We start from the raw sequence: 6743 nt of genomic DNA, 5'->3' as shown, positions 1-6743 counted from the left end.
GGGGATACAGTAAATCCTCGGGTTTTTATGCTCTCTGGCTCTGCATTTCTTGGGGCCCCGAAAGAGTATCCTGATTGGTTGTCAGACTCCCAGGGGGTGGGGGCCTTGCTGGCTGATGGTCACATGTGCTTCCCAGGTCACATGTGGTGAGTTTCTGCTGCTATTGTGTAGAGGGCTAATCCCATCTTTGGCAATTCCTACTATGGCTCTGCCTGAAGGAGGCAGATCTTTGTTATGTAGAATAGACTGGCCCAGGCCTTAATGGCCCATTGACAAAGGGTGGGGGGCAGGAAGGTGGGAGCTGCTTTGTCTGTAAAATATGCTTCTCCCAGGGAAATATAATATTCTGCCTTTTTCATATTTCCTAAAATATTTCACTCTTCCAGGAAAGGGGTGGGTGCTAACTTCCTACAGCCCTAAGCAAGGACTACGGACAGTGCACAATATAATTAACATATAAAACAGCATATAAATATTTTTAAATTATAAGATTATAAAATTTCAAAGCAATTGAAAATTCCAAGATGGCCATTTAACGTTGGTTAATAAAGGTTGAAGGCGAGCTATGATTACATGGTCTTTTGTCCCCCCCCCCACATGCAAAGTCACAGACCGAAATTTTGACCCCTTTACGGAAGGCCAGGAGAGTGCCCACCGCACCTCTGGGGGAGAGATGTTCCATAATGAAGAGATGGCAGCAGCCATCCTTCCTAGGATCTTCCTAGATCCTTCCAGTTGAAATTCTTTGACTGATGGGATCTGCAACATTACCTTCCCTGTCCGATCGTGTGGAATGGGCTGATGTAATGGGGAGAAGCTGGTTCCACATGTAACTGTGACTTATTCAGTAAACTAATTCATTGGATTTGTTCTTAAAAAGTTGCCTACAAAAGTGTAGTCTGATGTGCAGTCAAGTAAAGGAATTTCCCCTTCAAATCAGTAAGACTCAGAATCATAGATTTTGAAGGGGACAATTTCATAACTTCCAAAAACAAATTAAATTATCACTGACAAAAAGATGTCTCACCCAGGGAAAGGAAGTTCACCATCAAATGATTCCATTGTCAAATAGCATCATTGCTTTTCAAAGCATTCAATTAGAATCTGCCTTCCTATAACTTGACCATTATTACATGATTTGCAGAACAGAACATCTTCTTTTTCTATGTGACTCCCATTCAGAAACTTACACTCTCACTGCCCCACAGATACATAGTAATCTTTAGGCTAAACTTGTCAAGTTTCCCCCAATATCTCCTTGTAACACTTAATTTTCTGATCCATTTTTGGATCTAGCGCAGTTTATTATAAAGCTTTGGTAAAATGTGGAGCCCAGAATTGGTTGCAGTAATTGAATTGTGATTATGTCCAGTGCAGAATATTTTAACTATTGAATGTTTACTTTTTAATGTAGCCTAAAATTACACTTGCCTTTTGAATGGCCACATTACATTGCTGACTCATTCAGCTGGTGATCAGTTGAATTCCAAAACCCTTTTCGTGCATACTGTTGCTAAACCAACTATCCTAATTCTCAGGTTTCAGTATCAGATTGACTGGTACATAGGTTACAGAATATTCTTTTGTTCCCTTTTTAAAGATAGGAACTCTTGACTTTGTCATCTCCTTTTTATTACATTTTGTGAGTTTTCTTCTTATTTTTGTTTCTCCCAGAAATCTTAATTACAACTTCTGTTTCTCATTTCTCACAATAGATTATGCATGCAAGTTAAATAAAGAGTATCCAATCTTGATGTATTTCCTCATTTTTGAATAATTTAGTTGTTCCTTGTTTCATTCTAACTGTGCTCCCCCCCATTTTTCTTGTTTATTTTAAAGCTAGATATTATAATTTTCAAGAAAAGAAAAAGTAATATACTAATATAAGTACTAGTTTAAAAGAATAGAGAAGAGATAGTAAAGACAACTGTAATTAAAAAATTTAAAACAGCAATAAAATAGGGGTAAATAGCCAACAAACCCTAGTTAACTGAACCAATCTAACAAAGATTATTTCAATAGAAAGGACAGATATTCTACCTGAAATATTGGCTATTAGTGCACTAGGATGCAATTCATTTAGGCATGAGATTTCAATTTGTTCATTATGAGGAGGCATTTCCTACTTTCTGTCAAGTCTAAACTGCAATTCTGCTTCTCCATCCAACTCTCCTCAATCCCAAATAGCTTTATGTTGATGTGGCTAACTCCCATGTCTTTAAGATTTCCAAATAGCATTATAGGTGTTCTTCTTATTTTCATCATCTTCTTTTTTCTGTTTCACACCCTTTTAGCATCAGTAGGCCAAATCTTCTGACTGGGAATATATTATTTATTTTGATTCAAATGAGTCCTAGATACCTCCAGTCTTTCTGCCTCACCTGTCTTCATCCTTTGTGGTTTTTTAAATTAAAATATATAAATAAAACTGGCTTTTAAATTTTTAATTGAAAAAAGTAAAACATAACATCATCCTCTAATATTCTTATATCCAAGAATATTTTCAATCCCCACATGGAGCTCAGGGCCATTCTTAGAAAAAAAGATTGGAGACTTCACCGGTTCAGGAAAAAATCTCCACAAAGAGGGGGGGGGGGAGGGGGGAGGCGGGGGGGGGGGGGGAATAGAACTACAAATGATGGTCTGTTAGTAATTTTTTATATTGGGAGAGAAGAGGCCCAACATGGCAGCACCAGGGTAGTCAGTTTGAGATGTGCTCACAAAATGGTAGCACAATTTCAAATGCCCTTGTGGGCTAACAGATTGTTTGACTCTGATCTAAATTAGATAAAGGAACTTCCCTGGTTCCAGTTGCCTTTCGGAAAAGTGCAGTCCATTTCTGAACTAATAGGAGGCTAAAGTTATGCATGTAGCTTAGGACAAGTCAGGAAACTGTAGTGACTTTGGCAAAATGTCAATCAGGGAACTTCATATTAATTACACCCAAATATTTTCAGGTGAGCCAAAATTTCTCCCACCTTCCCTTCCCTCATATATTAGGAGACCCTACCCCTCAAACACATTTGAATAAAGATAAGGATTATCTGTCTTCAGAGAAGCTCAGCTGTAAGGTGTTTCTGTTTTACGCATGACTTTTAACTAGCAATTAAACATGGCTCATGCAGAAAAACAAGGCAGTTGGCTTCTTCTGAAGATGAATTAATCCCCGGTATTTTTGCACTTGCAGCAACCTAATCTAGAGATAAAGCAAAATTGGTTATCTCCAAACAGAAACTTATTAAAAAAGATTAGAGCAGTCAACCATAATGAAATACAGGCAATGGATGGGAGCCTTTGGGTTTAAAGAGCCTCTGATGTTTTTCCAACTCAATTTCTCATAGAACAATCTATCCAGGTATTATTTGTTAATTGCAGAAGCCAATGATGCGATCAGAATGAGGAGGAAAGATTTCCATTTACAATGGGTTTTCTCCATTAACCTCAAAAGGAAAACAAAAACAAATGCACATTTAACAAATTTCAACATCCTTTAAGTAGTGCTAGACCTATGAAGTAAAACATGCTCTATAGAGTTTTTTTAAAGAACAGAAATATATAACAATCTGCTGAATTGAGAATTTGCTTAGGTGAAAATCCTCTGCTCCTCCATCAGAAAAATATCCAAATGCTGACAATGCTTTTTGAAGTAAGTGGTCTAATTATAATATTATTATGGAGTGGAGAATGTAAATCATTTAAGCAACTGGAAGGCAAAGATGTTACTTTTATTAAGCCTCAACTATTTAATCCAAACTTCTGACTTAATTAAATATATGTTTTATACTAAGAGAAGAACAAATACTTTGGAGAAAAAAATTAAATAAGTTGCAGAAGCAGAACTTGTTCTGAAAGTAACTGTGAACAGATATAAATCACCTCTCAAATATGCAATGCACTGTAATATATTAAAATGGAAATATAATTAAGAATAAAGGAGAGCAACAAAATCACAATCAAATAACAATAGCTGCTTGATAAGGAAGTCCTAAGATAGGAAACCAAAATGTTGTAAGTTGCAAATAATACTGCTGTGTTATTGCAGGAAATAAAATATTCATACCCATTGTCATGTACTAAGAAACAGCTACACTGATCAGGTTCTGTCTCTTTTATCAAAAGAACCAGTCATTTATTTGACAAATTTTTCTTACAGTAGAATTTTTCATAAGACAAACATTTTACCACTTGGTATAAATCTATTTTAATGATTATTTGTTGCATTCACATAATTTAAGAAATAGTTAAATAATACTAATTGCCAACAGAACTCTGAACCACTTTTTACTTGTGTATTCTGAAAATGGTCTATTTAATCTGCTCTTTGCTATTATTAAACAGCAAGTAGTTTTTATCCATAAGATTCCCTCTTCATGACAAGATTAAGGATTTTCATTAAGGATTTTTCAAAGATGAAACTTCTTAAAAATCCAGACATGGGTTGTTTGAATCCTTATAAACTTTTTAAAAAATTAATCAATGTACATTAATTTTTGATTTCATAGTACAGTGGCTTTTTTAAAGAAATACATTTAAAAGTTGAACTTCTGCACTCAAATACAAGGCCTGAGGATGTATAAACTTGCAGTTTTCCTGTTAGTTTTATTACTTTATGAAATATCTGGGAGACATTTGTTCAATCACTTAGTCATCAGATGAGAATCACTCAAGCTTCTTCTGTAAAGACCAAAAGCAAACATTTTATTATTTTTTTGTAATTGTTGCTTTTAAAAATTCCAGGTTAATTATAATGATCTTTCTATAATTTTATTTAAAATCTTGTTTCTGCAGTTATTTGGTCTTCAACATGAAATTGACAGTAGTTAACTTCCTTAAATAAATAAATATGAGAGCATATGCGCCAAAGACAAGTTCCTTGTGTGTCCAAACACACTTGGCCAATAAAGAATTCCATTCCATTCCAATATATATATATATATATATATATATATATATATATATATATATATATATATATATATATATATACATACATATATGTACCCTCAGTGAACATAAAAAGAAAAGATACATTCGTCAAAAATCATAAAGTACAACACTTAATGATAGTCACAGGGTACAAATAAGCAATAAAATCATATTAGGAAACAATCAATATAAATCGTAAGGATACAAGCAACAAGTTACTTGTAAATTTTAACTTGTAACACGTTAAAAATATCACCCAATTCCCAGCAGTTTTTCCTCAACTCACTGGCTGAGTTTTATGGGCTGCTTTTCCAGCACCGCTACCCTAGACTGCATTTCATTTTTTCAACTTTATAATTTCAATCTCAGCTCGTTTTATTTGCTTTATTACAAAATTAGCAGATAACCAAGATGAGCTCTTGCAACATCTATCCAACTCTGACAAACATACTGTAAGAGGCAACAGGAATTTACTGAAACTGCTGAGAAATAGCACAACTGAGTAAGCCAGTAAAGGAATGGGAAAAAAACACATTTCCCCCCTCCCCTTCCTGCTCTGGTATCTGCTTCATGGTGTAATCAGGCAGGGCCCACCTGGGCTGAGATCAGAGGCTTTCATTTGCAGTGTGGTTATCTTGAAAGCAGTGATTAGTTTAATATCATTGCCAATTACGTAAGGGATATCATATTCTAAGGTGTGGTGTGCTGGGAAAGAATTACATGTACTAGAAAAGCAAGCAGTTACAAGCAGCGCCAGACATGTTACTATAACCTGTTTTTTATGATCCTTCCCCCCCCCTTCTCCTTGGACTGAAACAGCATATTATGCAAATAATACGATTTTTTAAATATATATTATTCTGTCTTCTTGTTTTAAGGATGTAGACTGGAAACTTAGTTACGTTGCCAGATGGCTTCTGACCAGAAACTATTTTATAGTTTAGCAGTGACAAGATTTTGAGAAATGATTTTTCCAACTATGACAGGAAACAGGCGCTTCATCAGCAGTTATACCAATCCTGGCAGGAAAGAAATAACACATCTAACCATCTTGTCCAACAGCCTCTCCCTGGGAAATATTTTCATTTATTAGTGAACATTCATGCTGTGTTCCACTTGGCTAAAACTGTACCAGGAACACTATGGCTGAAAATTGCTGCTGTGGATGTCACTTCCACATTATCTCTTAATTTCATCAGCTCATTAGCCTGATAGAAGGCTAAATCACATTCAAAGAATAAATAACTTTATGCAGAAACCAACACTCTTGACCAGTGTTTCTAAGCTGTGGCAACTTTAAAATGTGTGTACTTCTTAAACTGGCTGGGGAATTCTGGGAGCTGAAGTCCATACAAGTTGAATCCATGGCTGAGAAACCCTGCACTAGTCCAACAGTGCCAAAATAGCAATAGCAATTTATAATAAGTATGGTATCTCAAATTACACCGGAGAAAAAATATCTATTAATATCAACAAAAGTAGTAAATATTTTAAATTTAAATGAATTATAGTTACAGTGAAACCTTGGTGTCAGACCCCACTGAGAGAAATTAATGTATTTATTTCAATTTAACATTAATTTATTTTAACATTTAAATACCACCAATGCACTATAAATCATTTCTTAATACAGAGACAATTTTTCATGAGTAGTCAGTTTGATTAAGTCTCTTGTTTGCTTCCCTTAAAAAAAAGCCAAGGAAAATATTAGTTTTCATTTTAAAATTTTATTAGGAAAAATATAAATATATCACTGACAAACCACATTCCTTTTTCAGAAATATTGTTAATTCACAGGAAAGATTTCAGTAGTGAAT

Source organism: Pituophis catenifer, unplaced genomic scaffold (assembly GCF_029215685.1).
Source record: "Pituophis catenifer annectens isolate HBS135680 unplaced genomic scaffold, rPitCat1.0.hap2 SCAF_3, whole genome shotgun sequence".
NCBI lineage: Eukaryota > Metazoa > Chordata > Lepidosauria > Squamata > Colubridae > Pituophis > Pituophis catenifer.
Note: the sequence above shows the minus strand (reverse complement) of the source record.